At 33.5% G+C, this 22,000-nt stretch overlaps 1 protein-coding gene and 1 long non-coding RNA gene across 8 annotated transcripts in view; one reads left to right on the top strand and one right to left on the bottom strand.

The window, feature by feature from the left end:
* Positions 1-220: 220 nt before the first annotated feature.
* The window catches only part of Tara (SERTA domain-containing protein 2 taranis), an 84,182-nt gene continuing 62,402 nt past the window's right edge, over positions 221-22,000 (top strand). For 2 of the 7 annotated variants that reach the window (XM_083040527.1, XM_083040528.1), the window contains exons 1-3: positions 221-1,481; positions 2,457-2,756; positions 3,580-3,611. The gene's annotated coding sequence lies outside the window, so the exon portion shown is untranslated. The remainder of the gene's footprint in view (positions 1,482-2,456; positions 2,757-3,579; positions 3,612-22,000) is intronic. The other 5 variants (XM_083040529.1, XM_083040530.1, XM_083040523.1 and 2 more) reach the window with 4 other exon arrangements.
* On the bottom strand, positions 15,537-16,909 carry LOC145937228 (uncharacterized). The gene is made up of 3 exons (XR_014425523.1): positions 16,654-16,909; positions 16,503-16,571; positions 15,537-15,808 (listed from the first exon to the last, which is right to left on the bottom strand). It is a non-coding gene; the product is annotated as an uncharacterized LOC145937228 (long non-coding RNA).

Consider the following 22,000-nt stretch of genomic DNA (forward strand, 5'->3'; position numbering starts at 1 on the left):
TCTCATATTGATTTCCGTATCGATTCTTCCATCAAATAATATATATGTATAAAATGCCGCGAAATACATATTTGCTTATAATATCTATAATCGTCATCTCGATACAAAAATTAGAGTGAATTAATCGCGCGAAAATCGCGAATTCTAACAATCGTAGAAAAAGATCGCTTTTATGTGCGTATACATATATATGTATAACGTCTTGCAATGTTTCTTTCAATCGTATTCTGAAATACGACGATATAGAACGGTTCTATATAAACATCGTAATACGCGCCAAAATTTGCGGCGTATGACGTATTAGCGATTAGCGGTTTGCGCTACATATTCAGGCATGTTGGCATACGTGCGACGAGACGCGAGCGGAAAGGTCGGCGGCGCGAGACGCTCTGCGACATGTCGACGTATAGTATTTATTCACACTGAAATTCAATCGCGACAAGTACTGAAAGATACCCAAACTTGATCCCTGTAATTATTACAATTAACTTTTGTCAATCCGCTCGATTAACTGGTAAGCCTAACCCTCACATAACCTAATGTACTTCTCTCTCTCTCTATCTCTCTCTCACACTTTTAGAATGTATCTCGCTTTAAGATTATTGTCGATTCAGATATAATTTGTTCAGCATTTTCAGATGGAGATGTAGAACGTGAAATAATTGCCGGGTCGAATAATTCAAGTTCATTATTGAACGGAGAAAACCGTGATATTGATCTATCATCGATCGTAACAATGCATGTATCTCGCGCATGCAGCATTGAATTTCGGTTGTAATTTTTCGATTAATATATCGCATCTTAGTCATTGACTCGGTTTTTATAGCATTATACAGTATCAAGATAAAATTATCGATATCATTCTCAAACTTTCGAGCCATTATCAAAACATCGCAGGTACGGGACGGTCGAGTTATTTGCATACTATTTGTTAGAGGTTAACTGGTCGGTGATACATAAAAACTTGGCCATTTATTTGTCGAGTACCAAACGGATCGTAGCTTTGGCATTGTTTTAGCATTTGTTTTTTAGAGCCAATTTCACCAAGTTCGGTCAAACCAACGGTTAAAATTTGCAGGATGGTCGTCGGAATAGACGTGAAGGTGTTCATATACTTCTTATATCTTAGATGGCGCGGATGTATTCATAGCATTCATAGACATGAAATATTTAATTCGGCAGGTGGCAGCCTTGCTACATTTAACCGGGCGCGTCGGTTAACCGAACTTTGGTGAAATCGGTCCTTTTCATCGTAATATAATTAAGTACGCGTTATATGTATGATTAATATCGGGAGTGCCGTGTAAATAAGTATCGTGCGATCGTCGTATTCCATTGATTAATGCGCGCGCGATTGTAATTAACAGTATTTTCGTGAGTATTGTGTCGTGAAGAAGCAGCGAGAGCGAGAGATGAACAAGAGAGAGAGGCGGAGGAGGAGGAGGGGAGATATGGGGTTAGGGCGGACGACTCATCGTGAGGTGAACACAGTTGACAATTTATTTATCATTCGTTATTGTAGAATTCATTTTTCATGATCATCTCCATAGGGCTGCGTTCGGAAACGTCACCCGAGTGTATTCCCTCTCTTTCTATATCACTGAGAGAGAAATGATATAGAAAGAGAGGGAATGTACTCGGGTGATGTTTCCGAACGCAGCCTAGTAGTGATACTTATATAAAAATATTCTAAATATTCTATGATTTATTATATTTAAATATGTTTATTATAAAATATTTATAATTAATATTTTATAAATATTATATAACATATAATTTTTTATATTTATATATAAAAATATTAATTATAAATATTTTATAATAAACACTTTTAAATATAATAAATTATAGAACATCTAGAATATTTTCATATAAATATTATACTTTATATATTTATATTTATATATAAAAATATTAATTATTATAAATATTTTATAATAAACACTTTTAAATATAATAAATCATAAAACATCTAGAATATTTTTATATAAATATTATACTCTTAAATATTATAATCTATAAAATGAATCATTTTATATATATATATATACACACACAATTATTGCGCGCAATTAAATTTTTTTAAATTTTCTTTATGGCAATATTAATAAAAAAATTATATAATTCTAAAAAAAAATTCTTATTGAATATAGATGTTTAGGAAATATAATAAATAAAATCTATAATTCTTATATCGAAATAATTATGAATCTTAAATTTACAATATTGAAATATATATATAATATTTCAACATTACAAGTTTAAGATTTTATTTATCATATTTCCTAAACATCTATATTCAATAAAAAGTTTTTTTTTTTTTTTTAAGAATTATATAATTTTTTTATTAATATATTTGCCTTAAAGAAAATAAATAGTTGCGCGCAATAATTATGTTTGGAAATATTAAATACTTTGAACATTATAATTTATTAGAATTTATTTGTATGTTACAGATTAACGTGAATATATGTTCTAAGGATTCATCCAACCGATCTTTGATGAAATTGGTCCTCTTTATTGTAATATAATAAAGTGCGCGTTATACGTGTAATTAATATCGGGAGTGCCGTGCAAATAAGTGTCGCGCGATCGTCATATTCTATTGATTAGTGCGGGCGCGATTGTAATTAACAGTATTTTCGTGAGTGTTATGTGATTATGTGTCATGTGTCATGAAGAAGCAGCGAGAGATAAACAAGAGAGAGGAGGAGGAGGACCGGGGAGGTATCGGGTATAGGCGGACTCATCGTGAGGTGAGCACAGTTGACTATTTATTTATCATTCGTTACATGTAAAATTTATTTTTTATTATCATCTCCATAGTAGTGATCCATTATAGATTATTGTATAATACATATAAAATGATTCATTTTATAGATTATTGTATAATACTGATATAAAAATATTCTAGATATTCTATTATTTACTATATTTAAAAGTGTTTATTATAAAATATTTATAATTAATATTTTTATATATAAATATTAATTATTATATAAATATTTTATAATGAACTCTTTTAAATATAATAAATCATAGAATATCTAATAGGATGTTTTATGTAAAGTGTTATACAATAATCTATAAAATGAACATGTATGTATGAATGTATATACATACATACATATATATATATATATATATATATATATATATATATATACACACACACACACACACAATTATTGCCCGCAATTAAATTTTTTATTCATTTTCTTTAAGGCAAATATTTAATGAAAAAAATTAAATGTTTCTCGAACAAAAATTCTTACTGAATATAAAATATATTTCGGAAATATGATAAATAAAATCTAATTCTTATATATATTTAAAATATTTCAACATTGTAAGTTTAAGATTTATAATTATTTTGATATAAGAATTAGATTTTATTTATCATATTTTTTAAACATCTATATTCAATAAGAATTTTTTTGAGAATTATATTAATTTTTTTTATTAAATATTTACCTTAAAGAAAATAAATAAAAAATTAAATTGCGCGCACTTATTATGTTTGGAAATGTTAAATACTTTGAACATTATAATTTATTAGAATTTATTTGTTTTTTACAGATTAACATGACTACAATTCCGCCGTTGCCTCGGTGAGTGGTAGATAATTCTTTATTTTTATATAATCCTGAAATTAGAGAGAGATATTATATATAATATTTTCGTTAAAATAATGATATAATTATATAATTGATGAATTATATAGTTTTTCTAAAAGAAAAACGTCAAGTGTATAAAAGTATTCAAAATCTCGTCATACGTGCATTTATATATACAGTTAGAAATTTAAGTTTAAATTTAATTTCGAATCAACGACTTTTTTTGTACTCTGTACGTGCAGTAATTTCTACATGTTTAGTACTAGCAAATTTTAAATTTCTTTTCCAAAATTGCTTCATATTTCAATAATGTTACAGAGTTACATTTTCAATTACACAACGAATAGTAAGAATGTCCTATTTCTTAAACTCTGAACTACATTTTCTAGATACACTCCTGTCGGTTTTGCGTCTGGCTCAATCCTCGAGAGATTGAAAAAAGAAACGACATTTCTCTAAGCAATTTCTGGATTTCTCATTGCTTCATTCTTACCAAATAATTTTTTCTTTAATCATTTTTAATTTTTTCTTTGACTAAATATATACACCTTTTATAAAATTTATATATATATAAATTTTTTCTCTTTTTTTATCTTTCTTTCTGACAATAAGATAATATGATAAAAAAGCATAAATTATTATATCGTGAATACAGCAGTACTCTCAATAATATTTTACAGTAATGTATATAATTAAAAATACGTAAAATTTATAATTAGTTCCATTTACAATTTGGAGAACATTTTTATATTTAGTCCAAATACGATTTAAAATTTAAGTTGAGTTGTTAATACATTTTTTATTTATATTATAGTTTTTTACGTTTAGTACTTTATAGTGTACTATCATGCATTACTGTAAATAGCGCATTAACGTGAGAGAGGAATCCCGTAAGAATGTGTCCTAGGCGGTGAACGGATAGCGGGTAACGCATGATTCACTCTCTATGACTCAAGATCTAGTCGCTTCGGTCGCTCTATTCGCGCGGGAGAAGGCGCGCCCGGATCACGGCATAACGTTTTCCAATCCGAGTCAGCGACTTCTCCGCAGTTAATGTCGTGGAAGAAAAGAATCAGGCGCGGCTATATGCTAGCAAATATTACGTCACCAATGTCGACGTTTCTTTCAATTCTTTGCACACACACACATCACCCACATACCCACACACGCATATACATCACATATAACTCACAATTAGCAGCAAACGTTCTGATTTTAATAGATGTAAATATCATGACAATGTATAAAAATTTATTTTTATATTTTTATAGAGCCTTTTATGCTCACGCGCATACATGCACATTCGATCGAGGAAAAATTGACTTCAAATAATTACTAAAAATGTAGAGATAATGAAAAATTATAATATGTATAAATTATATAAATATTATATATGAAAATGTGTATTTTACATGTAAAATGTAAAATCTAATCTTTTCACTATCAAATTAATATTAGATTTATCAAATTGAAGGCTAATGAAATTTCTGAGATGATTAAACGAAATGAGATTTTTCTCATTTACTTTTTATAATAATCGCGAATACGTAGTATTGAGTGATTAACAAACGAAATTCATAACGCAACCACATTTCATCATTCAAACATCATTACTAATTTATCTGTAGGTCAGAAATTATACAAAATAATAAATCTGTTGTTGAGAAAGACACATTGATAAAAACACTTATGAAAATAAATCCGTTCCATTGTCAATTATAATATATGTGAGCATCTAAAACACTTGTAAATATTATTTTCACTTTTTGAGTTTTATTTATTGGATAAATTTGACATTAAAATTTCCTGTAAAATGAAATAGAAACAGAAAATCCACACACACACACACACACACACACACACACACAAAATAAAAGTATCATTACTTAAATCTTCTTAAATTTTATAAAGAATATGAGTTGATATTACTAAAATCAAAAAGAAAGAGAGATTAACAGAGGAAAATTCAAAAACTCTTGGATTCCACACATATATAATTTGCGATTTCAAAAATATAGAATTCAATTTCATGAAGTGAATTTCCGCCGATTTCTTTTCTTCCATGTGTTCTTAGGGTTTAAGATTTAAGGGATTATAAATTAAAAAAGAAAGAAAACGCGAAAAGGATAAAATTATAATGTAGAAAAGAATCAGTAGAAAAAAAAGAGGTGAATGCTGGCAGGAATGAAAAGTAGAAGGGAAAAAGAGACGACATAGTTGCAGAAGAGACGAGAGAAACGGAATCATAGATATTAGGACGCTTTGGAGAACGGTCGTTAGTTTGCTAGGTTTGGCGGCATTGTCGTCGTCGTTGTCGTCGGCGTCGACGACGACGACGACGACGAACATCCTCGGTGCCACCGTCGACCTCGTGCAGGCGTCCCTCGTTAAAGTAGGTTAGGTCGATGAGGCCACGACGATGCTGCCGTGGTTTCTGCGCAACGCTCTCGATTCTACACCCCCTCTTCTTCCCTTCTCTCACTATCATCTCTCTTTCTCCTCCTTTGCCTTTCTTTCTCTCTGCCACTTTATCTCGCTCATTCTCTTTCGGTGTTTATTCTCTCTCTATCTTCTTTCCTCTTCATTGCTCCTATCTTGCATTTTCTCTTTCTCTCTCTTTTCATTTTTCTCTTTATCTCCCTTACTCTGTTTCTTTATATCTCGTCTTCTTTCTCTCTCTGCTATCTATTTTTCTCTGTTTCCCTTCACCTCTCGCTGCCACTATCACACACGTTCTCTCTTTTTCTCTCTCTTTTTTTTTGCTTGTCTCCGTCACTCTGACGATTCTGCTATCAAGTTGGTGATTCTGCAAATCGTCACTGCCAGCTACCGCACAATCGATTTCTCATAATATTTCTGTTTTTCAAAAATCTCAAAAAATTTCCTCGAAATTCGATTCGAAATTTTGTTTGAACTTTTTGATTAAAAAAAATTGTTTATTTGTTTGTGCGACACAGAATTATTAATATAAATATATAAAAAAGTAAAAAATTTTTTAATTATCTTTGAGATTCTGTAAAGATACAAAGTTCATAATATTTTACAGAATAAATTTGTATCAATTAACAAACAACAACATAAATAATATCTAAATTGCGTACAGACACTTAAGAATTTACTTAATACCACGCTTAAGATATTAGCAACTCTCTCTACTTTTGGGATTACTTTATATATATATAATAGATATATAATAGATATATAATAGATATATGTATATAATATTAGTAACTTATTATGTATATAAGTAACTATTGCTTGGGATTTTACTTGCGGCTAAGCAATATATCATCTACGTTCTCACAATGGCCATTTAGCCTCTCTCTATCTAAAGCTATAAGAAAAATGCACGCATAATTTCTTTCTCGCGTCCATTTCATTTCTAGATAGACATTTTCGTTCTACGCAAATGTACGATGTATCGCAGACACGCAGCAAAGTGCAACAATGTTTTCGAGTAACATTTCGATCGATTATACATATATTACTAAAACTAACATTTTACAATGACACAGTTTTTTTATATATTATAATTATATAATACAATGAACGTAATTCGTTTGTTAGATTCTTGTTTGAGTTGTAGATTCTTAATAATTAGTACATTATATTTAATTATTGATTAATTTAAGGCAAAATTATAATCTAAACACAAACATACATACAATGATCAAAATTTATATCGCATAAAATAAAGCTAAAAAAATGATGACTATTTTGGGGTAATCTGTGTATTAAAATATTTATATTTCTTTTCACAGTAGAGGAATTAAATTAGAGAAATATATTTAAAAAGTAGAATTTTATTATATTATTTTATCTATACTTGTGCTGCGAAATATAGCAGACATTCCGTCGAATACGCATGTTGGAAAAATCGATTGGATTTATTGAAATTCGCGATATTGGGGGTGTTATTAGAGTATTAATGTATGCATTACGGCAAACGAATAAATATACGCGCGCAACGGCTGTGGATTGCCGATGGAATTAGTCCCTTTGTACTCAGAGAGAGGAATTTTGCGTGTTTCAATTAAACGATCATGAATTTTTGAAAGTATCTGACATCGTGCAATTTCTAATTATATTTAGCTTTGTTCATATAATTGATATTCTTAATTTGCAAAAATATTTTTTAAAAATTGTTTGATAACTTAAATGTTACTTTAACGATATTTGAAAAAGTTTCGAGTCAATATCATCCAAACTTTAAGCTTTGTGTTTACATATGACATATATCATTCGCGGACTTAAAATGCTTCGCACAAAAATTTATAGAGAGAGAGATGACAAAATCGTATTATGCACTATATCAATATATTGATCTTAATACTATAATGAAATGATATTAAATAACAAATTAATATTGATTATATATTAATAATGGAAATATTAAATTGTCATAATAGTGTGTCAGTATCTAACATATTTATCTGTTTGGATGTATTTTACTAAAGTTAATTTATTCATATTAATGTGATGAAAATGATTTAATTCTTTTTTCACTTCATCTGCTTACAATTAAGAATTACTTAACATCGTAAAAATTGGTATAATTGATATAACTGGTATTGATCATTTATTTTATTTAATTACAACCATGTCGGGAAAAAGAAAGTAAAGTTTTAGAATCAGGGGAAAGAATAAATTTTTGACAACGCTGCTTAGAGTTTTAGAGAGTTTTAGAAAGTTAGATACTGAAAACACAAGAGAATGACATACCTAGTGGCGACACAGATGCCGTTACGTTTCCTACCGGTAATATGCCAGCAGGGAGAAATTCCATGCACGCAAGAACCGTTGTCCGAAAATCGACAATGATTAAACAACGGGAAAAGTCTCTTTCTCTCAATTGCGTAAAAATTGGAAATAATAATTATTTTGTAAGATATTTTTTTTCTACCGCGAAGTTTGATTTATCAGTGAAAATTGAAATTATATATACCATATTCTCTCTCTAAAAATCCTTTTTCATTTAGTAAGTAACTTATTTAGAGAACAAGACAGTCAATTTCTCTCCATGAAATAAACTTAATTATTGTCTGTCAATCTAAAAAGGATATAGCTAGACAAGGAAAAATTCAAAAAAACGTGCATTCTTCTGCTTTATTAAAATTGACAGAGTTTTTAAATATAATTATTCTACTTTCCTTACATATATAAACGCTTTAAGGCTTTACCTGGAAGTCAATCGCGCGCGCGCAGTGCAATGTCTTTCCAATTTTTACGCAATCTCGTATTCGTGTCTTCCTTACGGATAAGATAACAAAGAGCGATTAAAATTTGGAAAAATTAAATTATAATGCGCGATAAAGCGTTTATCGCGAGTGACGATCGAATCGCGAGGTGACGCGAGAGAACGATAGAAAAAAATTCGACTCCCTTGGAATTGCGCGGCGAGAGAGCAGATGGACGTATCGATCCATCGACACTCGGAGCTCGAAACCCTACCGCCGGCTTGAACGTTATACAGTGCGGGCCAACAAATAATACAATTACTATGACGAGTATTCGCAACCGGCCACTAATAAATGTATAAAATAGAAATAAAAATTTATTACGATCGTATGCTGTACGCGACTACACGCGGTTACACGTTGTTCTACAAACGCATGGCGATAAATAAAAGAGAAATTGCGAAATACTACTCTGTCGAATCTCGGAATATGCGGCGCGCGTGTTTGCTTGCCGCCAAAATCGCGCGAAACATCCTTCAATTTGTATAATCTGTATCACCGGTCTGTTTTTCATCTCCATCCTTGGCGCTGCTCTTCCCCGTTCTCTTTTCTCTTGCTCTTATCTGTATCTGTACTTGTACCAATTGCGTTCTAGGTGAACGTATATGTTTACCTGTCCCAGGTTTCTCGCACTTTATATCGCAGTATACATTTTTAAAATAATTTAAAGCAATTATTTGTAATAAGAATGTCAAGATATACTAATAATTTTATAATTTTTTTTGTTTGCATTTTAATTTACAATGTTTATTAAATAATATGAAAGTTGTTAAAGAAGGAAAGAGGGAGAGAAAGAATTATTTTGTGCATATTTTAATTAAATATTATTGTGGAATATATAGGGTATATGTGTATTACATGTTATACATATATTATTTGTGTTTGCGTTGTTATTTATTATAATAGTATAGTATATAATATTATAGTAGCTCATTCTTATCATAATATTATTAGATATATAACATAAATAAAATTACATAAATAAAAAATATTCTAAATAAGCAAAATTAATTTAAATATAATTAAATATAACACATATAAATAACACGCACATACAAATATAATAAATACTAAATTAAATTGAAAAAATGAAAGATTCTGAGAAATCCGGCATGTTCTCAGGAATTTCATTAAACTGATGCGATAACCTCTTCTCCGAGTCCGCAACTATACCGCGTTATTTTTCCGGCGAGTTTCCGAACGCTGATCGCTCGGAGGTTCAGCGTTTGGCGCCGATTTCAACCGGTCGATCGCGCCATAGCGAAATAGACTCGCGAATTGTCCAGCCGGTTTCGCCGGCCGGATGTCGACGTATATCGATCCATCGAACTGGACCCGCGAGCTACCGTGTCGCGCGGGCCGTCAGACGTAACGGACAGGATAGTAAAAGCCCTCTGGTTCCAGTTGGTACGACGGGTCCGTTCGTACATCCGTCCGTACGTCCATCCGCTCGTACGTCCGTCAGCCCGTCGGATAATACCAGAGTTCACCTAAATATAACTCAGAAGCGGGGAGAAACGGAGGGAAGCGCGCGCGCGCGCGTTAGCTAGTCAGTCGGGTGAACGCGAGAGGAGAAACGGGAGGGAGAGCGAGAGAGTAAAAGAGAGAAAGAGAGAGGGAGAGGGAGAGAGAGAGAGAGAAATGATGGAGCAGAGGGTGGTAGGGAAAGAGAGAGTGAGAGAAGGGAAGATGGGCGAGACAAGGAGCTCCTGATTCACCGCTACGCGTTCAGCTTGCACGGCCAGTTGCAGCTGCATGGACATCAGCATGGCCATGTATTATTTTGTAGCATGCTTAATATATACGCCCGGAGAACAGATCGGGCCGAATTTCGACCGCGAAACGACGAGAATTCGACTTTCCGTAATTGAGTACATATACATATGTTCATATATATACACACACACACATATATATTATATCGCACCGCTGATGAACTCCGAGTCGATCGATCGCCGCGTTAAAATCTTGACGAAGCACGTTAATATTTCCCGCGTGTACAGCGCAACACCGCGAGTCGAATCGCCGATCGATTCTCGACCGAGCAAAAATGGAAACGTGCGGTCAGGTTGTCCTGTATACCCGAATTATCATTATTCTATGTTATTCTTGCGCGTAAAAAGACGCGAAATTGTACGAATCGTGCGTTTTAAAGATCTACAGTGTTTCTAAAAATAGTTATTCGAAAGAAATCATTGAAACTCAATATTAAATTAGGAATCTCGATTAAAAGGAACAATATATTTATTTCTTAAACCTAACATTTAAGCTTTAGATAAAATCTCCCGTTAAAGTGAATTAAATTCCAATTAGATTTAAATAAAAAAATCAATCTATCTGTTTACACATTCTTTTATTAATCAAATACATAATAGTATATCAAAGAATATATATAGTATATAAAAGAAAATCTACACACATGAAATATGCGATATTTTGTTCTTATCAAAAAATTGAATTTTACATATATGTATATAAATGTAATGCCATACGACGCTAAGATTATGAGAATAATTATAGGTGATAATTTCAATAATGTGCTGCGTCGCTTTTGCAATCATGAATATTTTATCTGGTAATTATGACCAATATAAGAGGGAACTTCAGTTCTCTCTCATTAGCGTAAATTTGCGGGGATCGATTATCTATGCTTATATATGTTAAAATTCTATGTTTTATCATTCAGTGAAACAAGCGAGATATTTCATAGAAAACATGATTGGAAAATTTCAAAAATCTTTAGCAACTTTTCTAATCATTTCTAATTTTTCTGAGTTTTAAATTTTACATATGTTCCTTCTAGATTTATAAAAATCCTGTCGAGAGCAAAGAATCGCATTTAATTTTATGTCGTCGATATTCTTTCTCGTCACTTTAGTAGTCATTTGATTGCTAGTCATATACATTTATTAATCATCCGCGAAATATTTTATAAAGTGACACGCAAGAGAAGAAATATAGGCCATACATATGAGGAAACACTGTCGAAATATTTACGGCGAACGTACGTGTGATTTTAAATTAAAAATTCATGCACTAAGTGAGTTTCATTTATTTGAATTAATTCTATTAACTTTGGTGATCGCCTCAAAACAGTTACATTTCTGTTCAATCACTATACTTTCCTCGAGTTCAATCCGATTCACCCTCCAATTCCATTCCCGCCATTAGTGCGGCGCTAAGTAACTGAGACGAAAATGCTTGCATATTTATGTGAAATACCTTTAACAACGAAAAACGAGATCAAATTCGATGTAATAAATTCCAGCAATTCGCTGCGCGTTGCAATCGTTGTCAGCAAATAACAACGTACAAAAACGAACGAGCGCATCGTTTCTCCGTGACCAAAAAACAATGCGATATTGAAATTTCGATTTTTAATTCAGTTATCGAGTCTCTCTCTCTCTCTCTCTCTCTCTCTCTCGGATATAATAATAATAAAGACAAAAAATATCTCACTAAATACTCTAATAGAAAGTTTTAATTTTTTTGTAAGGAGCGTATGTGCACGTGCATATGGTATTACCTCCGCGGGCTTGCTATATATTTTCATATCTACGTCGAGAGATTATAATATTCATTAAGATTATGTAAAATTGTTTTTTATCACGAGAAAGCATATAATCGTACCTTTGGCTTGATCGAGATTGATGTCGAATCCAGCACATGTTAGGACCAACAATAACAGTATTAAATCAAATTTTCTTCCCTCTATCGGTGTAATCTAAATCATCTCTTCGAGAATATCGAACGGATAAAGCAAAACAAATATAAATAGATATACAGTTTTAGAATATCCGTTCCATTTTACTGTTTACTACAACCATATATTTCACAAATACATAATCTATAAAGAGTGACTAGGTTGTGTCTTATTTAAAAATCATATTATTTATATATTCGACCGAATTAAAATTATAAAAAATATACTAAAAGATCAATATATAGAAAATTAAAATTTAATTTAAAATACATTTATCAAATGATCTTCCATCGTGAAAGACGCTGAAGTCCGTGGGACATTCTTTGTAAGGGAGAGCTGTGCGTCGAATAATTTGCAGAAAATGTCAAAAGTCTACCTAGGTACTCGTTAGATTCATTTTCCACGGAGACTCGTGCTTGCAAAGCGCAAGACGCAGGCGGAGAACGCCGGTAGCTCTCTTGTGGAGCGTCCTTACGTCCCATTCGAAAATAATACGGCGCCTCTCGTTAAATTACCCGCCCGCTCGTTCCGCGTCGTCCGCGCGTAATGCGTCATCCCCTTTCCCTCCCCTTATACCGCCACCATCATCCCTCTCGCCCACCACCTCCCCCCTTCCCCTCTTCCCCGACGTAATGTACATAAATACATTTAATCTCGCTCCTGCTGCCCTCCTGATATTTTTCGAGAGATCGATCGAGCCGCGCGGTCCCACATTTTCCCTGCTAATTCCGAGATCTCGTTTGTGAATTTCGGTCGACGTTGGCGCGTTCCAAAATTGGTATTGGCGATCCCTGGCAGCGCCGAGTTTCTGGCTCGAGCGCCGGGGGTATGGCAGAAGCGCGCGGCTATAATAAAGGCGCACCCCCCTCTACCCCGCATTTCCCGCGCCACGCCTCGCCATGTCCCGTCCCGTCCCGTCCCGTTGCATCTCTCGCCACGAAGCCTCGCCTCGCCTCCATGCTGCTGCCGCGCACTCGCTCGCGCACTCGCTCGCTCGCTCGTTCGCTCGGTCCCGCTTCGCCGGATGGCGGCGCGTATCCTCCTCCGACTCTCGCCGCTCGCTCGGAATCGGAAAGGGGAGACCGCGTTGGTGCGCGCAGGCGCGAGGGTCGAATGGAAAAAAATCGGCCGGGCTGACGACGGGGGATGGTCGTCGTATCGATCGCGCTAACATCGGGGACCGAGAGAGCGCCGGAGTCTACGAGTATAACCGTGAGAGATGCAGCCCACGATGACGGCGGGGGCTATAGGAACAAGAGAGTGAATGACGTACCGCCGAATCCTGGAGGACTCGATTATTATGCCTCTCGATCATCATTATAACGAGAACGAACGTAGCTCTCTCTTTCCGCGCATCGAGATCACGCGACTTCCGCCGATTCTATCATTATACTGTCAAATCAATTCGGGGGGTAAATTGTTCAATATATAGCTGAATTATTTTAGATGATTGGAATTTATCGCGCGCTTGCTTCGGGCAAGTCATTCAACGGAGAAACGCGCCTCTCGTCGGGTTTGACTTTAACTTCTCGTTTGCATCCTGCGCGAGAGGCACAAGGTAGCACGCGTTGCCGGTCTCAGAAAAAGCTTTATCCGTTTATACGTTCTACAAAGCGCGCAACAAAAGTCAGGGTCGACGTTGCACGAGAGTGTCCGATGTTCCCCGAAGTTGTGGCGCGATGGCGAGGAGGATAGGGACGATACCGGTGAGAAACGGGGAGAGATATAGAGAGGAACCGAGCGTGCGAGGCGAATAGAATGTTGCTAAGGGGGGATGACGAGGAGGGAAGCGCGTTCGACGCACGATGGATACAACGGATTAAAAATCTCGGATATTTTCGGCCACGTTCGTCCGCCCCTCTTCCCCCTTCGGATGTAAAATTTATACAAAAATACAAACGCGCGACGAATATTAGCTGACGTTACGTATACGTTATAACTATGAGAGAGCAGTCCGCGATAAATTCTCGACTTTGTTCGACATTGATTGGCGTTGCATCCGTGCGACTGCAGCGCCGTAATATAATAAAAAGTTGTAATATTAATCGTAGCAAAAATCGGATAATTATTTACAATTCTGATGACGCAAAATACGAGAATGCTGAAATAGCGCTAGCTCGAAAATATTGATAGATATCTATTAATTTGGAAAATGTCAATCTACAAAACCAAGAAGCAGGGCCGACTTTAATATCGAGGTGTACCGGGGTCACAATGCCAAGAACCTTATCACTAATGAGAAACATCAATTTTAATGCCGTTTATTTGTGAGAAATAATAAAACGACAAATATAAAAAATGGAGATTTTTCTAATATATAAGATTTATAGTGTTTATTTTAAAGAGATGAGAATTTATCCAGGTTCCTAAATTCTCATCATTGTAGCCATATTGGATCATAATATTTAAAATATAGTTATAGTCATGTAAATATTTTTACACTATACACGTCGAAATTTCGATTTCTTCATATTATGCACAATTCTTATTTGATGCAAATACAAAGATTTATGAAATGTTACTAATAGATGATTGTGAACATTGATCATTATAAAATCCAATAGCTGTAATAAAAGATCAGAAGCTTTAATATAAATTTCGCACATTTTAGACTTTGCGTTTAATTCCAACATTAAATATCACTACGTATAAACTTCTAATTTAATCACACAAGTACAAGCAGAAATTTTATTATCATATCCGATATATATTGCATATACTATTATTTATTTATTACGATAGGCGCAATAAATTAAAAATAATATAACCAAACAGTTAAATATGAAATCAATATGTTGGATCTATTTTATTTATATAATTTTACATATATATATACATAAAAATTACTTCAAAATAATTAGACAAAATAATAAAAAACGAATATTTTAGATAAAAAGAGACAAACTTTTTCATTTTTAAAATGCAGTATGTATCATATACAAGTTAAATGTGATGACTATTTAAAGAATGAACTAAATTATTCATCTTGATTATGATGATTGAATATACATAAGACTAAGATATGAATGGTTGTATTACCATAAACAAAATATGCTCTACATGGCTTTTTTTCTCATAATATTTTTTTATTAATACAGTTTTGCAACAAATTTTTAAGACAATTAGAATTTCCGTCCAAAGATATTTTGCTTTTTTTTATCCTGAAGGTTCTATGTGTATTCTAAACTGCTGTTATGTCATTTTTTTGTAAATTAATGCTTTCCCGCTATATGCTCGCAAATTGAAAATATCTGTAAGCATAACAATAATGAAAATGCTCTTACATTTCCCTATATAAAAAATTAAAGAAACAGTACTAAAAAAATATCTTAAATTTGTATACAACGCTAGATTTTTCAAACGCAGATGCATTTGCTCATTTGTTACAGTTTATCAAGAATTACATATTTATATAACATATACAAATATCATACAAATTTATAAAAATTCATATGACTAAGAAAACAACATGTGTACATAAGCTGTCTTTAATTATGATGCAGTTCATATACAAAATAAGCATGTACATTTTTTTGCTTTTTAAAAAGAAAATTTTTAAAAACCGTGTTGGTGTTATTATTTATTTTTTATATTCAATCAAATCATAATTCTTCTATTGTAAAAAAGGAAACATTCAGAATATTATCAAAAAAATTCAATAGAATTATATGTATATAATAAATTACAAATTTTATATGTTTGAAAGGTAATACTTTTGATTCATGATTTTTTTTACAGAAGTCTTTTCTAGACAATTTTAAAGATATAGTAAAACAAAACATCAAATATTGAGACAAAACAATATTATATCTCAAGGAAAAACTATTGTAATAATGTAACAAACATACAAAAATAATATTGATAAATTACTTTAAAGTAAAGAAAGTTTAAAGTTCTGATATCAAGATTTAGAAAAGTAAAAAAAATAGAAATATATATACTTACATTACTCTTATCAAGATATTCTCTCTGAAATTTTTTCAACATGATATCCTAAGATCCAATCTCATCTATCTGTAATAAAACGTATAAATTATATCTCTGTAATGTGCGTTAGTGATCTGTTATATATAGATGTTTATAGAATTGTACGTACATGTCAACCATATTATACCATAAGTGATCCTTACGTTAGTCGGCCGAATGCTTGCAAGTCTCGCATTGTCGCTCATTGTCCCGTGTGCGCTGATGTTATTTCAGATTGATAAAGTAGCACAATTTTGTGTGTGCTACCGTATGTATCCCGTTGATGTTGCCGCATGGCGTATAGCGGCGCGTTGCCATTTTCATTTAACGCGTCACGCCGCCGCCGTCGTCGCCACGCGAGAGGCGAGCATTCGGCACACCGCGAATGTGACAGCCGGACCGAACGCTTCGGTTAAGGTCGAGCGGATTCGGTCCCCGTCGGATTTAAATATCGGCCGGAAATAGGACCTCCGTTCACTCGCGCAGCATCGTGGAAAAAGGTGGGGACGGGGGGATTGAGATAGAAGGACCGCCGGAGAAGATCCTTTCGGCGACTCTTAAACAGGATCGCGCGCATTGTACCCTCTAGAATAACAATACTATGATAGCGCACGTTTTTCTAGATATTTTTATATATTAAATAGATTAACTTTTTTATTATGAGTGCGCTTTACATTATTCTTTCGCGCAAAGACTTATCTAAATATAGAACGTATTTTATATATACGTATTCTTTTTGAGCAATTTGAAATCAAATTATTCTCTCTGGCCCCTCTCTTTCTTTTCTCTTAATGGCTTCTAAACTTTTCAGTAAAAATGTTAAAAGATCAATAGTTTTCAAATTAACGATTAAAAATAAAAGATTTTTCGAAGAGAAAAAACTTTAGAGAAATGCAAAATCTTCTTGTCTAATTTGAGATATGAAATACATGAAATACATTTTTAATTTTGGAATTACTTAAAAAAATATCTAAAGTTGAAAATGGTGAACTTATGACAAACAATAATATTTCTCGTTGCTTTTGATAAGGAATTAAAGAAAAAATAAATATAAAGGATAAATGAGTCAGTATAGCAAACTTTGTATAATAATCACAAAATATGAAACCATAAAATAATCATAGTATTTAAGATGAAATATCAATCATAGTATTTAATATTAAAATTATGTGAAAACATGAAATATCAAAAGTTTATTATAAAATATAAAAACAATAAAAAGATAACTCTGCATTTGATTTCTCTTAGATAATTGGTAGTGCATTCTATTGTCCTTTGAGCGAGGAACTTTGCCAAATATATATATATATATATATAAAATAGCATTGTTTGTAAAATATCTCTAGAAGCCAAGTACAAATAATAATAGCTCCTAGTGGTAGTAACAGTACTGACATAGACGATAAAATCAATTGAGAAAGAAGACGTGAAAGAAAATTGAAGAAAGAATATAAGGTGTCTCAGCCGCTTGTCTCGACGGTAAATTTCGTTCGATATATATTTCGATATATATTTTCCAATTAAAAATTCGTTAAAGTAAAATTTTACAATAAAATTAATAAAAAAATGATTATGCATTAAAAAAAAAGAATTAATGATATCTGGCAAATGACCAAGGATGAACGGCGACTTCTTGGTGCTTGAAGCAAATACTTATACATATATGTATATATATCTTTAATATTATATAATCAAGAAAATAAGTATATCAATACACAACGCGTTTTTCTTTTTATTCGCAATATAAAAAAATCGACAAATATTTCTCATAACACACAAAAATTATTCTGAAATCGTTATATAATTGCCGGCCTGAAGCTTAAGTTTCATTAGCTTTCATATAGATTTGTCGCGGTGCTATTTGTTGATTAGAAACTGAATCATAAGTGTCAAGAAAAATATCGCGAATAAGCGGATATTGCTAGCATATATATTCCGATGTACATTACGTATATATGCGTATCAAAACAAGAGCCTAACAATAAGTCCGTTCCGCGAATATCCGGATATTAAGATAGTTGGTGATACAGCGGCAGCCGCTGGAAACCGAGCGAGCGTGACTGTACAGGTTCCTCAGGTATGTACGGGCCAGGTGGAAACGTACTTGCGAAGGTAAACGGGATCTCTTCACGCTCGACCTCGTCCCAACTTCGATTCGCCGCAACCAACGATCGACCAATGATCGACGAGAATCCACTCGCGAATTATCACGTGTTTACGTACGCAAGACTGTATGGATTTATTCCTATACGCTATACGCGACACTATTGTTATTGCACTATGGTTACATTGGAAATCTATCGCGAAGCGAGACGCGTACGTTTTGCGGTTAACCCTGAACTACTATATGGGGTGTTTACAAACTCCACTTGGATAGGCTTAATTTGTAACCTAATAGGCCTCATTTAGAATCGATTACATTTTCTTAATATAAATATCGACATATCAATATTTTTAATATAGATGAGAAGCATTTGTGGCGAATTACAAATGTCAGGATGTAAAAATCTAGAAAAATTTAATTTTTTTATTTATTTTTAAATATATTAGAGCTATATTTTTAAAATATATATTATATATATATATATATATATATATATATAATATATTGGCAACAGGAATGTAAACGCAGTTGCGAAAACTAAAACGCTTAAAAGCTGCATTAGGTTAAAAGAAAGATGTACTTTGACAATCATTAATTTTGCAAGAAATAGAATTAATCCTATAATATAATAATTTTCACCATATGAACTTAGAAGCTCATTAGGCCTTTCGATACAGAATCGCGCGATATGAATCTTCGAAAGTGAGTTAACGGCGGACATTATTAGTGCGACAAGGTGAAACCCAGGGGCAGAAATGTCTATTGATTTTTCGAAGAAAACTCGGCATCCCTTCTCTTGGATCCGCCGCCGCTAACCTACATTCGAGTTATAGCGGTGGTACAAAGTCTGATAAAACGCGTCCGATAATGAGACTCGCAGCATATCGCGCCGCGATAGGGACGTATTACTTTTTTTTCGATAAAAAAAACAAGCTTCCCGCGATTTTTCTAATGCACGTCTGAACTTTTCTTTCCGCTTTCTCCTCTGTTAAAAAAAAGGAGGGAAAGAAACTAAATAATCGTCATAACGAACGAGCGCGATACCGCGATTCTCGCCGATCGTTCGAATTTCATTGGTTCCGTTGGGCGACATTGCACCCTTTAAACCGTTTTCGGGGGTGAACACGCTAGGATACCGAGCGACGGAGAGGGCGACTCGGTCGCAACCCCCCTTTTGTACTCGCGCCGAGGGGGATCGATCCGCGTTCACTCTGCGCACCTACCCCTGCGGCAAAACCCAAATCCGAATCCCGCTCGAAGAGCAGGAGCAGCGCCGGCTAAAATCGCCCGCGTTTTTAGCCGGGGCGAATTTTCGACGTGCCGCGCTGATTAAGCGAGATGATCTATACGATTGTCTGACATTTTTTTTGTTAAATTAGATTCGCCAAAATCGATGTAATTTCAATTAATTTAACTAGGTTCGGGAGAACAATCTCTATGTTTATTTTCGACAATGGACATAATGATTTCACAATGAGTTAAACAATCTATGCTTGTGTAAAGGGAGAATACTGTAAATATCGAAGGTAACAAATAAATCTAAACTACAATAAATTGTAGTACAATCTTCGTTCATTGTCGCGCAAAATTATCCCCGCTGGTGCAATCTGACTCCACCTTAGGATATTGCAAGAGCGCTATTAGTAAAACACTACGTTCTCTTGGGATTGTAGTCATAAAAAAAAAGTAGTAACAGAGTGACGACTATATAAAATGTAATTATATAATGTGACAAAATATGACAATAATTAATTCACTTAATACGCGCCGAAGACATTAATTGCAATAAATAAATAGATTAATTGATCGAAAAAATTCTCTCTCTTTCTCTTTTTATGAGACAAATCGTGAGAGACATTTTGGTTCAGTTGACTTTGGACCGGCTGTATGTGTGTGTGTATGTGTTATAAATTTCTGCGCGGATAAACCGCGAGAGTTCCGACCGCACACGCGCACTCCGGTCGCTCGCGGAGTGTATCGGATGGTCCACCGACTACCTCGAGTTCGGGCATTCTAGCTGGAAAATTTACAATCGAGTTCGCGGAGAGTTGAAGATTCGCGAAAGGCTATGGTTCCGTGAGGGCGTACGATCGATACGGAAAAGTTCCTCGAAATCCTGAGTAAAGCTTCGCCTCGACTACTATTTCGCGTAATTGCAAACATCAGATCTAGACCGAGTCGGTATTCGTCCTTGCATAATTTCGTACGATCCTTTAGGACAAAAGTTGTCCCGATCTGTTTCACGAAAAGTTGACTCTAATTTGTCAGAAAATAAACGAAAATTAATGCAATGGCATTTTATAAAGTAGAAAACATTTTATTTCACATTCGATCGTATTTATAATAATTTCAATTAATTTACCTTTAAATTTTAACCATCAATAATATTTGTCATTCTCTTTAGAGATAATTTTTTTGATAGTATGAAAAATTTTCCAAGATACGGAACGCTAAAGAGAACGTGGTTTCAAAAGAGATGTCCATCATGATCATCTCCAAGGACAGAATGTACGCTCTCTTCTCCCCAAAAGAGATCGATCGTAAGATGAGATAAAAATTTTTTTCTGATTGCAATCGATTAATTCTGCCATATTCTTTATTCGCAATGTTTATGCGTTCATGTCAATTTTTAATATATCTTACAATTAGATGTGAAAAAATAAAGTTGAAAAGAATAAATTTTACCTGATATAAAATAAAAAAAGACCCAAAGAATACATATATTATTTTATATTTTATATCTTTTTATACGATCATACACAAATATATATTTTTTAATAAGTAGAAATAAAATAAAATAAGCGCGAGAATTAATACTAACAAATGTTTTCTATTTTATAAACGTTTTTTTCTTAGACAATTTTCGAGCACAAAGATAATAATAATATTCTAGTTAAAAATATAACAAATTAACATGTAACAAACTCTACTTACAAATATTTAACAATAAAATATTTGATTTTTTATTATTAGCTTCACGTGTGTATTCCCATGTGTGAACGAATAATTGGGTTAAAGAATATCAAAACGAACATCCAATTTCATGTGTTCACCGGACATTCGGTTGCGAGGGATCGCGTAAACGAGAGAACAAGGGAGGATCAACAAGCGTGGGTGGATGGGGGAAGGTAGAAAGTTGTCGATGATCAAATAATTTTCAGGAATCGCGAATAAATCGAGGGGTTTGCACGCTCGGCTCGTGTGCATTTTCGAAATTCCGGCCGAGGGAAGAGAGCCATTTTACATACGGAATTAACGTTGCGCACGCATACATACTATATGCATTCGCACTGTGTATAACTATTCCAATCTAAACGAATCGAATACATAGCTCGAAAGTCCATTCATCGTGGCATTCATCTCGATATACATA

The sequence above is a fragment of the Prenolepis imparis genome, unplaced genomic scaffold, assembly GCF_030444845.1.
Source record: "Prenolepis imparis isolate NDT839.2.m4 unplaced genomic scaffold, iyPreImpa1.0 SCAF_6, whole genome shotgun sequence".
In the NCBI taxonomy this organism is placed as follows: domain Eukaryota; kingdom Metazoa; phylum Arthropoda; class Insecta; order Hymenoptera; family Formicidae; genus Prenolepis; species Prenolepis imparis.